We start from the raw sequence: 19,644 nt of genomic DNA, 5'->3' as shown, positions 1-19,644 counted from the left end.
CCCAACCCCTACCCCCACCCCCTCCCAGTATAGATAGACACATAGCTTGTCACTTCTGCCAATAACAGCCTAGTTAGTACCTACTTATCCTGCCAAGCTATACCTATCACAGAGGTGATGGTTCACGGTGAGTTCTACAGTAAAAGGAACCCCATCAAACCTTACTAACACTACAGCCGAAATAGGTTATGTTCACTGGTGATAGTATACTAGACACTGCATATAGCAATTGCAAAGAGACAGGTATGAATTTGTAATTAGCCTGAAATCTAAATAATCAAGGTCCTGGTTTAACTGTGATTTTTTTTCTAAATAAAAAATATTTGTTACACATGTGTAATAGGAGAAAGAGAAATGCAACGCCCCGACCGGGATTCAAACCCAGGACCCTCAAAACTCTGTACAGATTATCTACCAATAGAGCTACCTGGTTGCCGACAATCAACCTTATCCAGATCTGCTATACATGCATCACACTGCTCCCGTGTGATGCATGTGTCATTGGTTGACCGATTTCTATAAATAGTAACAGTGACTTCTAGTTTGACGTGTTGGAACCCTGACATTTGTATAAATTTTGATCAAAATCTGTTGAGAAATAAAGTTGCTAGTGTGATGTCACTGAATCAGGATGGGATGTGATAGGATTGACCTGGGAAATGGTTACAGAAGTCATGGAATCCATGACTCATAACTCAAACAGCTCTTGTAGAAGTCATGGATACCTAATTACCTCAAACCTTGACTCAAAATTTCCTTACAGAAATAAAACACTTAACCTTGACTCAGGATTTAAAGTCACCTAACTACCTCAAACCTTGACTCAAAACTTCCTTACAGAAATAAAACACTTAACCTTGACTCAGGATTTAAAGTCACCTTACTACCACAAATCTTGATTTGTGACGAAAACCTTTCATACGGAAGACATGGACACTTATTATTTATATCAAACTTTGACTTTTCACTCAAATCCCAAGGCGACACTTAACAACAACCTAAAACTTTGACTCATGACTCAAAACCACCTTAGAAAAGTCATGGACACCAAGCAACCACAAACCTTAAGTCATTGACAGCCACTGAACCACTACCACACACTTTGACTGGGGACACAAACCAGTCTTACAAAAGTCAAAAGACAGTGAACTCATTGTAAGTTTCACCCCTGAAATTTCATGAACTATTCCAACATCTGAATTGGAAGGGTTCAACTGTGTCTTCAGGGGTGAATGAGTTAAATATCTTAGACCCATTTTACAGAAATAGTGGACACTGAATGCCTTCCATCATGACTCAAATGTTTCTTACAGAAGTCATGAACAATTCAAAACATTTTTTATTTAAATAATTAAAAACCGTCATTTCATTAAAAACTTTTTCACAGAAGTCCTGGACAGGCACAAAAGTGCTGTGTACATTTTACATTCTGTGACTAATCTCCGTAATGTTATTGTTAATGAGAACAGTAATCTAAACACAATCCTCACATATGTCAAACTCAATCCCCTCCACCACAAACACAGGCTGACCCCTCAGCTGTCTGCAAACTAAATTGGCTTATCAAAATGCTTCATTTGAATTTAAGAAGACGCAAATTGCAACAACATTAGCCTGTGTACAGCCGAGTCACGATTTACATCACCTGTAGCGGAGTGGATGTACTTGAAGCTCCTTCGCGGGCGCAAGAGGGAATGTGCTAGCGTACTGGAGAGCGGTTAAATAATACAGCAATAACATATATAGGAATTTGTGTTAAATTTCATTTGCATACAACAATACTACATAATTACCATCAACATTCATCGTCCTGACAATACATGTTTATATTCTTCATATATACACAGGGAAAATTGAAACTTATTTTTTTCAATTAACTTATTAATAAGAAATCTGAGGCCCCATCTTCAATGCCATGTCAAAGTATGATCTTATATATAGATATATGGACTCTATCATCCAAATTCAGACTGGTTTCCTGAAGAAAAATATATTTAATCAATATTAACCTCACAACTTTGGACTGATGTCTTATATATAGATATATGGACTCTATCATCCAAATTCAGACTGGTTTCCTGAAGAAAAATATATTTAATCAAAATCAACCTCACAACTTTGGACTGATGTGTTCAGCTTGCTCAGTGCATGATCATCAGTCTATCCAACTCTATCAGCATGAAAACACATCAAGAAAAAATTTATATCAATATTTTCATATTTTTTCCAACTGGAAAAATAAAATCTACAAGTGATACAAAAATATATTTGGTCTTCTATACCTACTTTTGAAAAAACGTAATACAGTTAAACCTTACATACAAATGTAATACAGTAACACCTCGATATAATGCCCCTTGTTTCATTTACCAACCCGTTTACCGCCAATATATTTCAGTGTCCTTTTTTCTTGTTTTCTTAAGAATTCCTTTATACATTTCCCTCAATTTATCACCATGCAAACTCCTTTATAAGACCAAAATTTCTCTGTCTGAACAGATCGGGACTTTTACTATAAATAAATTTTAACATTTATTTTAATGTTAAAATAATGAAACTGAATAGAAATGGCTCAATCCTGAAAATACATTGTAGTAAAGTATTCGTACCAGACTACAACTTATATATTATGTAGAAGTTTGAAACAAGAACAAAACTGCTGTAAATTTCATATCCTATAACTTTACACACCAGGCATCAGTACCATGAAATGTAACCTAAGATTTTTTCCTTAACTAAATTTCTCAAAAGGGAACCATTGCTTGAAAAAAGGAAAACCTTAATCTAAGGAAGTTCCATAAAACTAGGGCTAGGTTTATCACTTAATATAAAATATTTCAACATTTACACTTTTTTTAAAAACATTTCTTAATACAGCCGCCTGTGTTCGCGTGTAGGGTTAAAGGTCAATGACGTTATTGCATGACTCGTTCATTTTATGGGCGGAAAACATTTTTTCAAATGTCGTTTCCTCCACGGAGGCAGCGGGGTGGAAGTGTGAGGACAATAGCTAGCCCTGACAGCTCTATCTCAGGAAATGTGCAAGTTTTCACCTTCATTATGTAAAATTAAAACCTGGGGTCAAAGGTCAGGATATCAGCGCATATGTCAGTTTTATGTTAGGTTGTAGTGAGAAATCTGTTACGACCGTTGTTGTAGATGTAAACAATCCTAACCAGGTAGGTTTCTGTACCGCTACACGATCAGGCAAAAACAACACCATTTAAAAGGTGTCTTTAAAAAGACTTTTTTATTCAAGTTTTTCCTTCACACAATAACTCCTTAGTAATACAGCTACCTGTAGGGGAATGCCTCCATTCTATCCAAAAATATTGATTTAGAAAACCATGAAGTATATTATATGAACGCAAACTGATCAATAAATTTAAGGGATTTTCAAGGGAGATAAATCTTACATATATTCCAACCATTATTATTTGTAATCTGTGAAGTAACAGGTATATCGTACTTGCCTACGAAAAAACATCAGAGATATGATTAATTCATTAGATAAATGTATCAGTAAACACATGGGGTCAAATAAAAAAAAATTGACAGCTACCAAATAAAAACAGTAAAGTGCCATCAAATTTGTCACTTTTTTTAGAGGTATAAAACTTGAGCCATACTTCAGCTATGACTTGACCATGTGACATTGAAACATTTAAGTTGTAACCCTGGCCATATTTTAACTGTGACCTAAATCTCCTAGTAGTGGTGACACGGACTTTTATGTGGCTAGTTGGTGTCCGATAGATCATATGCCCACATGGATACGGCCTCATTCATCGGCTTCATTCATCGACAAAATTGCTCGCCTCAATCAGCTTGGCCAGGCCACAGCCATCAACATATAGATTAATATTTTACAAAAGATAAATCTAATTGCTCGCTTTGTTTGATATATCATGATCAGGAGATGATTACAGGTGTGTAAGAAGTTATAGAACAAAGGCTTTTCATGTAAGCCTTTATCATCAGCCTCGGGAGATCACTAATTCAAAAAAGTATCAAAATATTTTGATTAATATCTTCATTAATACATAGAAGCTGAAGATCCCCCGCCCCCCCCCCCCCCCCCCCCCCTACTAGCTGACCTCTTGACCCACAGTTATGCTCTAAGGACAAACAACACAATCAAATATTTAGTAGAAGAAATGATTCCACTGGCCTGTAGTTTAATACTGTAAGATTTAATGAACACGCAATTTGCTGACAAAGAAATATTTTTAGTTTTTGATTAATTAGCTGGCTAACACAAATAAAATACACCCATGAGTCAACTAAAGATCTAATTAGATTAATTTATCTTTCTCAAAACTAGAGTTTCAGAAAAAAGCAAGAGGCCTATCAGGCCTGTATCTCGATCTCATCTGTTATCCTGTACTGGTTCCAAATACATCTGACATCTATGCATGACCTTCAAAAACGGTCAACATCAAATTTATTTTAACAAACCCAATAGCTTTACAAGCTACACTGGGTACTACAGAGGTGTAATGTATCCCTCTAGGGCATATGGGCCTTTATTTGGAAGATAGTGAATTATATTGCTCATAGTCTTCAAAGCAAAATTAGAAACATCATTCAACTGTTGCATCTCATTTGACCCTATGACTTTGTAAGTATGTCAAGGTCATTCACTTTTAAACAAACATCATGTTACAGTCAGACCAAATATAATGGCCTTAAACCTCTTGCAGTTATTCAGAAGTCACTTAAACAATTTAACATGTTTGATCTTTTGACCACTCAACATTCTTTTGTTTTTAGCTGTCAGGCAGAATCCTGATAAATAAATTCTGAAAATGTTTTTTTTCAAAAGTATAAATTGTGGATGAAAATTGGGAGTCTCCCTACAAATTTGGGTTACTTACCAATAATGTTTTACCTTTCCATCAATGTTTCTCATTTATTCAACTAAATTCAAATTTTCGTCATCGAATAAAAAAATCCATACAATTTAAAAACAAATCCTCCCTAGTAATCCACTAACCCGCATTTTGAAACGAAAGTCAGTTTGACTAAATCAAACCATAAGTATTTCCTATCTTCAGCCTTTATCACTCTAAGATTAAGGTGGACATATACTAAATATTTCATCATGGATGTTATCACTAATTAAGATATAGAACTATTTATGACGAAGATCCCCTGATGAGCCCCTAAGCTGTAAAGACTCCCAATGAACTAGACTGTATCGAATTAGTCCATCATATACAAGCTATACACACCAGGTAAACATTACCATGGACACTGGCCATTACACCTGTGGTTCTCGGGCGCCTATCATCACTGCACATACGAATAACACGTCTCATCAGTGAAGTTCCCTAATAACACAGGTAAGGAATATTTTTCTATAAATTTCTTGTGGGCAAATCTTAATTACTGCAGGATTATAATCACCGAATAAGACCTACATGTGTGGTTCAAGTCATTCTGCATCACATACTGAGACTCTGTGATAAAGAGATTATCAGTTAAGTCGGATACTGATCACTAGGTTAAGGATATAGAGATAAACTTCATGATCAAAGTTGCTGACTATCTAAATATAGGTCAAGGTCATAGTTAAAAAACTATATCAGTAAAGTTTCTGACCAGTTAGGTTATAGATAACAATAAAGCAAGACTTCATCAGTAAAGATTATAATTTACTAAGGGTCGGTCAAGTATATAGAGATAAACTTCATCAATGGGTTTATAACGACAGCTAGGCTTGGACATAAGGATAAAGAGTTTATCAGTAAAGTTTGTTACTAACCGGCTAGATAAAGGACAAAGATAAAGTCTTCATCTGTAAAGTTTGTTACTAACTGGCTAGGTTAAAGGACAAATGGTTTAAGTCTTTATCAGTAAAGTTTGTTACTAACTGGCTAGGTTAAAGGACAAATGATTTAAGTCTTTATCAGTAAAGTTTGTTACTAACTGGCTAGGTTAAAGGACAAATGGTTTAAGTCTTTATCAGTAAAGTTTGTTACTAACTGGCTAGGTTAAAGGACAAATGGTTTAAGTCTTTATCAGTAAAGTTTGTTACTAACTGGCTAGGTTAAAGGACAAATGGTTTAAGTCTTTATCAGTAAAGTTTGTTACTAACTGGCTAGGTTAAAGGACAAATGATTTAAGTCTTTATCAGTAAAGTTTGTTACTAACTGGCTAGGTTAAAGGACAAAGGGGTAAAGTCTTTATCAGTAAAGTTTGTTACTAACCGGCTATATAAAGGACAAATGGTTTAAGTCTTTATCAGTAAAGTTTGTTACTAACCGGCTAGATAAAGGACATAGGGGTAAAGTCGTTATCAGTAAAGTTTGTTACTAACTGGCTAGATAAAGGACATAGGGGTGAAGTCTTTATCAGTAAAGTTTGTTACTTACCGGCTAGATAAAGGACATAGGGGTAAAATCTTTATCAGTAAAGTTTGTTACTAACCGGCTAGATAAAGGACGAATGGTTTAAGTCTTTATCAGTAAAGTTTGTTACTAACCGGCTAGATAAAGGACATAGGGGTTAAGTCTCTATCAGTAAAGTTTGTTACTAACCGGCTAGATAAAGGACATAGGGGTTAAGTCTCTATCAGTAAAGTTTGTTTCTAACCGGCTATGTAAAGGACATAGGGGTAAAATCTTTATCCGTAAAGTTTGTTACTAACCGGATAGATAAAGGACGAATGGTTTAAGTCTGTATCAGTAAAGTTTGTTTCTAACCGGCTATGTAAAGGACATAGGGGTAAAGTCTTTATCAGTAAAGTTTGTTACTAACCGGCTATGTAAAGGACATAGGGGTAAAGTCTTTATCAGTAAAGTTTGTTACTTACTGGCTAGATAAAAGACATAGGGGTAAATTAAGTCTTTATCAGTAAATTTTGTTACTAACCGGCTAGGTAAAGGACATAGGGATAAAGTCTTTATCAGTAAAGTTTGTTACTAACCAGCTAGGTTAAAGGACGAATGGTTTAAGTCTTTATCAGTAAAGTTTGTTACTTACTGGCTAGATAAAAGACATAGGGGTAAATTAAGTCTTTATCAGTAAATTTTGTTACTAACCAGCTAGATAAAGGACAAATGGTTTAAGTCTTTATCAGTAAAGTTTGTTACTAACCGGCTAGATAAAGGACATAGGGGTAAAGTCTTTATCAGTAAAGTTTCTGACCAACTTGATAACTTATTTCCAGGCCATCCATTTAACAACAGAGGTGTTAGTTTGTGTTAGTTTGTCTGTTGTTTGACTAACCCCTTCCAACACTGATTGGTTAATTCCTAACTAGATTTGAAAAGTTGTGCCATTTAATTTTACGCTCCTTCATTTGTAACATCACCCCCATGTATAGTACCGTAGCGGATGTTAAAATTGGTTAGCTTCACACTCAGAACTTACTGATATCAAACAATTATGACATATCTCTGGCACAATGTTATCAAATAATATCTGTGAGGCATGGAATCGCTTGTAACTACTGAGCAGCTAGTATTTTTCACAGGGTTCAAATTTTCATGATTTTCCAAGCAACATATTTTCCGAGAAAAATGTGAATCGTGAAATAAAATCCAAATTAATCTTTCCTTACTGTACTTCAATATGACAAAGCCACTAGACCTGAAATCCACAGTAAAAAAAAAAAATCTGCGAAATTTGCCAGTTTAGCAAATTTACGAAAAATAAGCAGTTGTGAGCAAAAAAAATAAAAGGACAAACCGTATCCTAATCACTCAGAAATGTCATAAAAAACTTTGAAAAATTCCAAACTTGTTACTAATATTAACATTTGTTAATACATTTTCAAACTAAAAATAATCACAAACAATTATTTTCCTTTTGAAATTTTAGAATTAACTAACTAGAATTGGATAAACATGATACACACTTTGTTGCAGAGCCTCTATTTAACTGACATACGTAAGACACTAGCTTGTTGACTTTCTTAATCAAGTCTAGTCTTAATTAGTGTAAATTTTACCTGTGCAGTTCCTGTGTGCTGTCACTTGTTATACAACCATGTATTTGATCAGTGAAGTTTGTTACCGATATATAATTAGGTAAGGATCTATTTCCAGCCTGCATTCATTACGGACAGGTAAGCCTGAATGTTTGTAAGACTTTTTTTATGGTTTATTTATGTCTTCATACAAACCTACACATTTACATAAATGTCATATAAACAGCAATGTTCATAACATTATTTTGTCACTTTTCATCTTAACCAAAACTTTTAGAATTTATTAACAATAATTTCTTGTGTCTTTGATGCAATTTATTTCCGTGAGTATAGGTACAATCCTTCTAAATCAAACACCTCTACATGATAAACACCTTTTCACATAAGTAGGGTCAGGTCAGCTGCATGCCATTTTGAGAATATTATATTTTTTAAATCCAAACTTGATTATTTATTCTTTAAAGAACGATAAAATTCAATCTGTAGCATAAACATACTAGCCCTATGTGATAACAAACATGTACCTGTGCTCGGCTGCCCGGGCTATATACACATACAATTTGCATAACCTTTGCATGTGTAATTATATTACTCCATGTAAAGTTTATGAGGCCATGTTCTGTTATAGAAACATGATCTTTCTACATGTTATAATACATGAGAGAGGCTTGTACCTCTATTACAGTAATTAACTCAGGGGATCGTGTGTCTTTGGAGCCGTTAATCAATATAATCACCCTTCATTGGTTTTACTTGACCAGTGTCCAGAAGAAATTAACATATTATACCAGGCATACAGTACAATATTGTACACTATTGTAATTGGAGAGGGGACATTGGTGGCAAGGTGTTCAAAATATAAACATGTCGTGAGTGGGCAAGGTGATAGGGCTGGGAAGGGGAAAAGTGAAGTGAAACTTGGGACTGATGAAATGGAAAGGAGCGACAGGTAGTTTGGGGAACAGCAGAGGAAGGGTATATAACGACAGGTAGTTTGGGGAACAGCAGAAGAAGGGTTTATAACGACAGGTAGTTTGGGGTACAGCAGAAAAAGGGTTTATAACGACAGGTCGTTTGGGGAACAGCAGAAGAAGGGTTTATAATGACAGGTAGTTTGGGGAACAGCAGAACAAGAGTATATAACGACAGGTAGTATGGGGAACAGCAGAACCAGCGTATATAACGACAGGCAGTTTGGGGAACAGCTGAAGAAGGGTTTATAACGCCAGGTAGTTTGGGGAACAGCTGAAGAAGGGTTTATAACGCCAGGTAGTTTGGGGAACAACAGAAGAAGGGTTTATAATGACAGCTAGTTTGGGGAACAACAGAAGAAGGGTTTATGATGACAGGTAGTTTGGGTAACAGCAGAAGAAGGGCTTATAACGACAGGTATTTTGGGGTACAGCAGAAGAAGGGTTCATAACGACAGGTCGTTTGGTGAACAGCAGAAGAAGGGTTCATAACGACAGGTAGTTTGGGGAACAGCAGAACAAGGGTATATAACGACAGGTAGTTTGGGGAACAGCAGAAGAAGGGTATATAACGACAGGTAGTTTGGGGAACAGCAGAAGAAGGGTATGTAACGACAGTTAGTTTGTGGAACAGCAGAAGAAGGGTATGTAACGTATATATACAAAGAAGACGTGAAGGGTGTCTGGTGCATGGGGGTTACATGAATTGATATGAAGGGGATCATGAGACATCAAAGAGATTCTTGAACTTGAAGGGGGGGGGGACCTGAGGATGACCTGTTAGGAGGTAAATGGAGGATATGGAAGGTAGTCTGTGAAGAGGTGAATTGAGGCTTGTCCTAGGATGTAAAGCCCCCTCAATCAATCAATCAATCAATCAATCAATCATGTAATGGGGATAGGGGGGGGGCTTAGTAGGAGGATAAGAATCTAGGAGAGGATTGTTTGGGTCTGGAAGGAGATTTACTTGCAGATAGAAATAGGGTATAGGATTCGGGCACGGGGAGGAAACAAATCAATGATAGCACTGGGGTACTACATGGGGAGATAATCCAAATAAGGGTTCAACACAGAATACTGAATTGAAAGGAAGAGAAGTGGAAAGGGGATGAAAATAAGGCAGTGAGGCCTGGCAGGGGTTAGGGCAACAAGTCACCTGAAAATAAGAATACAATGGCACAGAAACAGAGAATAGGCAAGAAGGCATTAAAGGTGAGGAGGCGATGACTGAGAGTATGGATTGTGGGTTACCAGGGGACAGAAATAAGGGTTCAGGTAAGGAGAGGGAGATGCATTATTGAAATGGCATGAATTTACATGAAAGGGGGCTTACTTTCTCAACTGTTAAGAGAGGGACCCGACAATCTAACTAAACAACTTTTTTATAGAAATCTTTAAACAACAAAAATTAAACAAGCTTTGTTGATTGTAGGAATTTTGATGGAGAGAGCAACGACAGAGTTAAAAATATTTGTTGCTTACTAACTTGAATAAAAAGTTGATAATTAAGTATATACGTGTAGTCTTGTGCAAGTAGTGAGGTTTATCAGAAAACATTGTTCATATTCAACAGACGAAAAGACCATTCTTGTCAAGGTTGCCTACCATTGACATGGCCAAACCCGACTTGCCAGAGATCTGTGAGAAAGGTACATATGAGACCAATTATAAGTGATGGCTCACTGTTTATATGACTGACTGGAACTATGGTATTAATGGTCACGTCCAATTAGTGGCAAGGGATCCGCCCAGGCCAAAACAGACTCCATCACAATGCAGAGATGGCCTGCGAAACAGACTTTCAATATTATTATCATAATACCACATTCATGAGCAGCAGACGTCATCGGAAATGGTCCCCATAGAATATTGGGGCTGTATAATTTTTGCGCTGCATTAGTAAGAGGCCAGACATACCTGTTTGGTTTACCATTGACACGTGCCACGGTTACCAAGTCTGATAGGAATTGACAATTGGCGACAATTACAGGGACCAGACAAGGTGTCAACAAATCAAAACACGTAAAAAGTAATTATATATCAACTGACATGATAGGTTGGGTACGAACCCCAATATGTCACATTTGTATAAGGGGATTTAGGGTTGCATGACTGTCGGTGACCTCGCACTCGGTTGCTTAGAGCATCTGAATTTGTTTGAAGGTCATGGGTTTGAATCCTGCGATAGCCAGGTTACATTTCCCAGCAGTGATGCCTGTGTCAAACTCCTGATTTTAATGAAGAGTGTGCACTACTTGTGTGCTGGAACTGAACTAGGTCAGTTGCCAGCGACCAGCTACATTAATGGGCAGAGGTACAGTGGTCGGAGGCCCGGAGCTTGAATCCTGGCGGTGGCCTGGTCTTACTGCATTGACTATTTAACTGTTGTAGTTGCTCAATTACAGGGGAGTCGAGATCTAGCGTCCAGTTAACAGTAGTTTTCATAAAGATCAGCGAAGTTCAATATCTCCCAGTTGATGGATTATTAAAGAGTAACTGTAGTGCTGCAATATTTTTTAGGTAAAGAAAGATTAATAAATAAAACCATCAAAATAATAAAAAAAATTATTTTTTTTTGCAAAAATAACGAAGTTGTAACCATTTTACTAAATTTCACACCTGAGCGCAAATCGGAAAATCTCCGATTTTGACCTACGACCGGAAGTGACGTAGCAGCGGTGACCCAAACTCAGGTAAGCTCGGGTAGCCATTACGAAAGACTATCCAAACATCTTCGTCATGTCCGTGATTTACAAAGAAAACACACCGGTATCTCGCTGTGGTCGACGTTGTGTTGCAGGAGGATGCTCCAATACTACTATCAATGGAGTTTCCATGCATACTAGAATTCACTAGTCCAGCCATAGAAGCATAGAATCACTTAATGAGAAGAGATGACCATGATAACATGCTCAATTAGACCTTTGTCTTGAGTTTGGAGGTCCCGATTTGAAACCCAGTGCAACGGATAATGAACTAGCCTGTTTCTAAGGCTGGCAGGGTTTGAATCCCCTATCCAACAGGAAATGGTATTGGGTCACCTACTTGACCAAGCGTGTTATTTCTGGGCGCTCCAGTTTAGCTCCCACATTAGGACCCTCTACGTGTTTCCATCCAGGCCAACAAGAATGATTACTTTAAGCTAGAAAACTCATTTCACAATTGTTGTAAAATATATCAAGTTTGAATATTCAAAGTACAAGTTAGCCACAGTTTACTACAGCGAAGTAGAAACACAACATGTACAACATGTGAACTGGGAACTAAGAGGTGGAACTCCTTAAACACATCACAAACTCCTATTTTTTATTTATTCACATGATTATATCTAATCTTACACCCAGAGTTCTTTGAGGTCTCCGTTCCCACTCTAAAGATCCTAATAATCCCAGAACATATGTGGCAGGTTGAGATGAAATGGGATCGTTTGTATAAGTTTACCGGAGACTGTATAAGTGAGACAGAACAAGGTTTACCATTAATCCCTCCCTGTCATTGTGTTACACTGTTTACCAAACAACCAGTCTGTTTTACGTCACATCTTATAAAACAACTTCAAACAAGACCTATTTCTGATGCATTATCATGACATGTAACATCCCTGCAGTAAGTGTTTTTCTGAAGTAGAGCAATATGGTAAAAATTCTTGAAGCAAATTATATTTGGGAAAGTGGAATATAATGATAGGAACAAAGGTACACATATTATAAAGCATAAAGTTGCTTTGGACTTTTTCAGTCACTTTTTGTATTATTTTCATGACAGGTTCTGGGAAAATAATCTGCCTGTTGGGTTTTATATGCATGTTTGTATGATGTGACTATAATGTCAGACCTACTGCAGTATCTGTATGATGTGACTAATGTCAGACCCACTGCAGTATCTGTATGATGTGACTAATGTCAGACCCACTGCAGTATCTGTATGATGTGACTAATGTCAGACCCACTGCAGTATCTGTATGATGTGACTAATGTCAGACCCACTGCAGTATCTGTATGATGTGACTAATGTCAGACCCACTGCAGTATCTGTATGATGTGACTTATGTCAGACCCACTGCAGTATCTGTATGATGTGACTAATGTCAGACCCACTGCAGTATCTGTATGATGTGACTAATGTCAGACCCACTGCAGTATCTGTATGATGTGACTAATGTCAGACCCACTGCAGTATCTGTATGATGTGACTAATGTCAGACCCACTGCAGTATCTGTATGATGTGACTAATGTCAGACCCACTGCAGTATCTGTATGATGTGACTAATGTCAGACCCACTGCAGTATCTGTATGATGTGACTTATGTCAGACCCACTACAGTATCTGTATGATGTGACTAATGTCAGACCCACTGCAGTATCTGTATGATGTGACTAATTTCAGACCCACTGCAGTATCTGTATGATGTGACTAATGTCAGACCCACCGCAGTATAATCTGTTGTTTTTTTTCATTTGTCCCTTTGCTGGAAATGTTGAACAAAAATATTATATGCATGGATATTTTGCCTTCATTGTGGGCATTGAAGACACCACGAAGCATGCATTAGCTGCTCTCTGGGATATAGCACTGAAGATAGTTTGGTTTGGTTTTACTTTGTTTAACGTCCTATTAACAGCTAAGGTCATTTAAGGACGTGCACTGAACATAACAAAATAGTCAAGGATCTGCTGTTCTCACTGGGGACATAAAGGAAAGCTATGCTTGTATCTGCTGTTCTCACTGGGGGCATCAAGGAAAGCTATGCTTGTATCTGCTGTTCTCACTGGGGACATCAAAGCTATGCTTGTATCTGCTGTTCTCACTGGGGACATAAAGGCAAGCTATGCTTGTATCTGCTGTTCTCACTGGGGACATCAAAGCTATGCTTGTATCTGCTGTTCTCATTGGGGACATAAAGGAAAGCTATGCTTGTGTCTGCTGTTCTCACTGGGGACATCAAGGAAAGCTATGCTTGTGTCTGCTGTTCTCACTGGGGACATCAAGGAAAGCTATGCTTGTATTTGCTGTTCTCACTAGGGAAATCAAAGCTATGCTTGTATCTGCTGTTCTCACTGGGGACATAAAGGCAAGCTATGCTTGTATCTGCTGTTCTCACTGGGGACATAAAGGCAAGCTATGCTTGTATCTGCTGTTCTCACTGGGGGCATCAAGGAAAGCTATGCTTGTATCTGCTGTTCTCCCTGGGGACATAAAGGAAAGCTATGCTTGTATCTGCTGTTCTCACTGGGGACATAAAAGCTATGCTTGTATCTGCTGTTCTCACTGGGGACATAAAGGAAAGCTATGACTGTATCTGCTGTTCTCACTGGGGACATCAAAGCTATGCTTGTATCTGCTGTTCTATAGTCAAGGATCTGCTGTTCTCACTGGGGACATAAAGGAAAGCAATGCTTGTATCTGCTGTTCTCATTGGGGACATAAAGGAAAGCTATGCTTGTGTCTGCTGTTCTCACTGGGGACATCAAGGAAAGCTATGCTTGTATTTGCTGTTCTCACTAGGGAAATCAAAGCTATGCTTGTATCTGCTGTTCTCACTGGGGACATAAAGGCAAGCTATGCTTGTATCTGCTGTTCTCACTGGGGGCATCAAGGAAAGCTATGCTTGTATCTGCTGTTCTCACTGGGGACATAAAGGCAAGCTATGCTTGTATCTGCTGTTCTCACTGGGGACATAAAGGCAAGCTATGCTTGTATCTGCTGTTCTCACTGGGGACATAAATGAAAGCTATGCTTGTATCTGCTGTTCTCACTGGGGACATAAAAGCTATGCTTGTATCTGCTGTTCTCACTGGGGACATAAAGGAAAGCAATGCTTGTATCTGCTGTTCTCATTGGGGACATAAAGGAAAGCTATGCTTGTATCTGCTGTTCTCACTGGGGACATGAAGGAAAGCTATGCTTGTATCTGCTATTCTCACTGGGGACATCAAGGAAAGCTATGCTTGTATCTGCTGTTCTCACTGGGGACATCAAGGAAAGCTATGCTTGTATCTGCTGTTCTCACTGGGGACATCAAGGAAAGCTATGCTTGTATCTGCTGTTCTCACTGGGGACATCAAGGAAAGCTATGCTTGTATCTGCTGTTCTCACTGGGGACATCAAGGAAAGCTATGCTTGTATCTGCTGTTCTCACTGGGGACATCAAGGAAAGCTATGCTTGTATCTGCTGTTCTCACTGGGGACATCAAGGAAAGCTATGCTTGTATCTGCTGTTCTCACTGGGGACATCAAGGAAAGCTATGCTTGTATCTGCTGTTCTCACTGGGGACATCAAGGAAAGCTATGCTTGTATCTGCTGTTCTCACTGGGGACATCAAGGAAAGCTATGCTTGTATCTGCTGTTCTCACTGGGGACATCAAGGAAAGCTATGCTTGTATCTGCTGTTCTCACTGGGGACATCAAGGAAAGCTATGCTTGTATCTGCTGTTCTCACTGGGGACATCAAGGAAAGCTATGCTTGTATCTGCTGTTCTCACTGGGGACATCAAGGAAAGCTATGCTTGTATCTGCTGTTCTCACTGGGGACATCAAGGAAAGCTATGCTTGTATCTGCTGTTCTCACTGGGGACATCAAGGAAAGCTATGCTTGTATCTGCTGTTCTCACTGGGGACATCAAGGAAAGCTATGCTTGTATCTGCTGTTCTCACTGGGGACATCAAGGAAAGCTATGCTTGTATCTGCTGTTCTCACTGGGGACATCAAGGAAAGCTATGCTTGTATCTGCTGTTCTCACTGGGGACATCAAGGAAAGCTATGCTTGTATCTGCTGTTCTCACTGGGGACATCAAGGAAAGCTATGCTTGTATCTGCTGTTCTCACTGGGGACATCAAGGAAAGCTATGCTTGTATCTGCTGTTCTCACTGGGGACATCAAGGAAAGCTATGCTTGTATCTGCTGTTCTCACTGGGGACATCAAGGAAAGCTATGCTTGTATCTGCTGTTCTCACTGGGGACATCAAGGAAAGCTATGCTTGTATCTGCTGTTCTCACTGGGGACATCAAGGAAAGCTATGCTTGTATCTGCTGTTCTCACTGGGGACATCAAGGAAAGCTATGCTTGTATCTGCTGTTCTCACTGGGGACATCAAGGAAAGCTATGCTTGTATCTGCTGTTCTCACTGGGGACATCAAGGAAAGCTATGCTTGTATCTGCTGTTCTCACTGGGGACATCAAGGAAAGCTATGCTTGTATCTGCTGTTCTCACTGGGGACATCAAGGAAAGCTATGCTTGTATCTGCTGTTCTCACTGGGGACATCAAGGAAAGCTATGCTTGTATCTGCTGTTCTCACTGGGGACATCAAGGAAAGCTATGCTTGTATCTGCTGTTCTCACTGGGGACATAAAGGAAAGCTATGCTTGTATCTGCTGTTCTCACTGGGGACATAAAGGAAAGCTATGCTTGTATCTGCTGTTCTCACTGGGGACATAAAGGAAAGCTATGCTTGTATCTGCTGTACCCATGTCTTCGATCCTCCCGGGGTTACGCTCACGTAACGTTCTCTGCATCCTTTGGAATATCTCATAGCAAAAGTTTAGGGCACATACACAACTCGCTATTTGATTGGTCACGGGTAAAAAAAAATGACAAATCATTAAAGAGGAATGACACCCAACTTCAATTTTATAGTTACATAATCGCGAGATTCTTTGGTTGTACATCAAAGGATCAAACTTAAGTCATCTTAATGGTTTCATTTACAAGGTGGTGCTTACTGAGCCTTCAGTTTGCTATGATATATTCCAGGGGTGGTGCAGAGAGCGTAAGTGAGGGTCACTTCTTGAGTATCGAGGATGCTCTCCCTGTCTCAACACTAAGAGTATCCTTTTTTTTCTTACTCATTCTTTTGTCTTTCTTTGATGTCTCTCCAGGCAGTGTGTAGAACATTTTGCTACTGTGTCCAAGTTAAGCCGTTTATTGTGGTGGCAGTTAAAACTGTTTCAATGATAATCCTCTGTAGACATACTGCAGTTGTATGACTATAGCAATACACACATTGCTGCCATGACTTTCACTGTCATCATGACTTGGCTTTTGTAAAGACGTGATACTTCATACAATCACCAAGCCCATGGGAAAAACTGTTTTTAAAGTCTTACCTAGCTGTGTAAACAATTTCACTGAATCAGAGAGAAATTTAGACAAGACTTTAATCACTCAACAGGTAATAAGACACAGGCAAGCAATAAGTAATTTGGCTGAGATAATCAATATCTTAAGAGTTATTTAAAACTTGTTTAGAGGCGCTGAATAAATGTGAAGGTCATTTATTTACGGAACGTTGATAGCCCTTCATTCCATCAGGCTACAAGCCAAAAACATCATTATGGTACTCAAAAAATTTCAGGTTTTATCACCGACCCCTGTGACCTTGAACACAAGTAAAATTCAGAGTCATTCATCTGAATAAACTTTATAACTTTGACCCATACAAGCTTTAACTCATTCACCCATGAAGACACATTTGAACTCTTCCATTTCAAAGGTTGGAATAGTTCATTATGATATTTCAGGGGTGAATGAGTTAAGCCAAATATCACTAATCTATGTCCCATGGTTTAAAAAAAAAAAAAAAAAAAATTCAACATAAAATTGACCCCTGTGACCAAGACTATTTTTCACACAAATATGTTACTGGACACAAATTATGATTCTAAGAAGAAGTCATTGGAATATTTCAGCATATATGACCCTTTGACCTTCTAAGTAGGTCAAGGTCATTTAGTGAATAATCTAACTATAACGTATATATATTAACTGGGTTACTAATATACTAGTTAACACCCAGACAACAGATAAAACAGGACGTTAATATCACACCATGCTTTGGACTAGGTCAGCTAATATTAAACTGACAAAATCATATCCATATGGGATTTTACATTTTTATAAAGAAATGTATAACAGGAATGTTACATACTAGTACATGTATATGTAAACTGATTTATTAGAGAACTCGGAGGGGGCGCGGGGGCGGGTTCTAGCTGTTTCGAGACCTATACCGGACAGTCAGTCACAGGGTACCGGCTGCTGGTCAGTGGTTTAGTTTTCTACACAGGTACTCCAGGTACTCCAGGTACTACGGTTTTCCTCACGATCCCTAGCAAAACCTGGCACATCCTTAAATGACCATAACTGTTAATAGGACATAAAGCACAAACAAATAGAACCAATTAATTAGAACACTATATATCATAACACCCTATCATACCATACATTAATATATAGATACCCTATAAGTGAAGCCAACCCCATTGTGAAGAGACTATTATTATCTGTATGTTGTACATATTAGTTTACCAGAAACCTCTATCACATAACCACACAGAGGTAACTTGACATACATCCTATGTTGTACATATCAGTTTACCAGAAACCTCTATCACATAACCACACAGAGGTAACTTGACATACATCCTATGTTCTACACACAGATTTAGTAAAGAATTCCATATGACATAAACTCGGGAGAAATATTTGTGGCAGCTATATAAACCGGACATGTATGACACCTGTAATAAATGCACCAACGATGCACATACTTAACATGTTTTCCTACGAAGTATCTAATGTATATCTGCCATTCTGCTCCATTAACGTTGATACAAAAAAAATCTCTTGAGGTCGGAGCTCAAATATTCCACAAGGTCACAGTTGAAGATTTTGACACTGACAAAAATACTATCATGAGTGGCGTATCTGACTCCCTGAAACCTCCGCCCCACACATCGTTATGCTTATCGCATGCCACTGAGAGAAATATATTTATTTATTCGTATATCTTAACCAAGATAATTTCCTGATTATTTAATATGATCATACATAAGGTTTTAATATAACTACAGAAAGTTAGAATTAAAACAAACTATTTTGTTTGTATAAAGTTCACAGAGGTAATTTTATTTTGCATACATGTAGACTATATATATGTGTGACTTTACTGGTACAAAATACAGCACACATTTTTTAATCTAATTTAAATCAGTCCGTCTGGTAAACTTGTTTTCTGGTTCATTATCTAAAGTTTACTCTCTACCACATATCAATTTCCTCCCACATCAACATCTATAATTATATTTGTATGTTACAGATTTATTTTACATTTTAAATATGTATTTTTTTCAAATGTAAATGCACATTTATCTAATAACTGTTATGGGAGTAAATGGTAACATTGAGCTAAACGTATTTCCCTTTGCAATACTATCATGCCTATAATGTTCATGCCTGTTACAGCAGATAACAAAATTTGAATGGGTAAATAAATAATTAAACATGTACATGTTGCTTTTTTCAAAAAGCAATTCATAAATATAGATCGATTCTAAAAAGTACCAGTGCATTTCAAAATCTGAGTTTCCCAACTTAAAAAGCCATCTTGTTATTGCAAACCAAACCTAATTAAGAAAATCTGATTTTCCAAACTTAAATGATAACTTGGTTTCAAAAGTTAATTAAGACAATTTGAATTTCCCAAATCAAGCTGACAGGTTTTTTTTCAAATCAAACCTAAAAAGGTTTGAATTTCCAAAATCAAACTGACAACCTGTTATTTTCAATCTAACCTACCACAATGAGGATAATTAGATCTTGTAACGATGTAAACACCAGATCCCCAGTATTTAGTGTTTGGTACCGTGTGTCTGTAGTAATGGCTATGTGTGCTTGGTAGTCAACATGTGTACCTCTCCGCTCCCCTAAAAAACATCCCCCCTCCTACTCCCCCC

General features: G+C 37.9%; 1 protein-coding gene and 1 long non-coding RNA gene across 5 annotated transcripts in view; one reads left to right on the top strand and one right to left on the bottom strand.

Moving 5' to 3' along the window:
* Window positions 1-19,644, top strand: part of LOC110442966 (frizzled-5-like) — a 144,302-nt gene that overhangs the window by 7,182 nt on the left and 117,476 nt on the right. For 2 of the 3 annotated variants that reach the window (XM_021486872.1, XM_021486863.1), the window contains exon 1: window positions 5,263-5,345. The exons of the other annotated variant lie outside the window; for it this stretch is intronic. The gene's annotated coding sequence lies outside the window, so the exon portion shown is untranslated. Of the gene's footprint in view, window positions 1-5,262; window positions 5,346-19,644 lie in introns of those variants that run through there. 3 annotated transcript variants of the gene reach the window in all.
* Window positions 1-19,644, bottom strand: part of LOC110442968 — a 101,922-nt gene that overhangs the window by 12,875 nt on the left and 69,403 nt on the right. The window lies entirely within an intron of this gene.

Source organism: Mizuhopecten yessoensis, unplaced genomic scaffold (genome assembly GCF_002113885.1).
Source record: "Mizuhopecten yessoensis strain PY_sf001 unplaced genomic scaffold, ASM211388v2 scaffold716315, whole genome shotgun sequence".
NCBI lineage: Eukaryota > Metazoa > Mollusca > Bivalvia > Pectinida > Pectinidae > Mizuhopecten > Mizuhopecten yessoensis.
The sequence above is the reverse complement of the archived record's forward strand: the minus strand, read 5'-3'. Positions and strand labels throughout refer to the sequence as shown.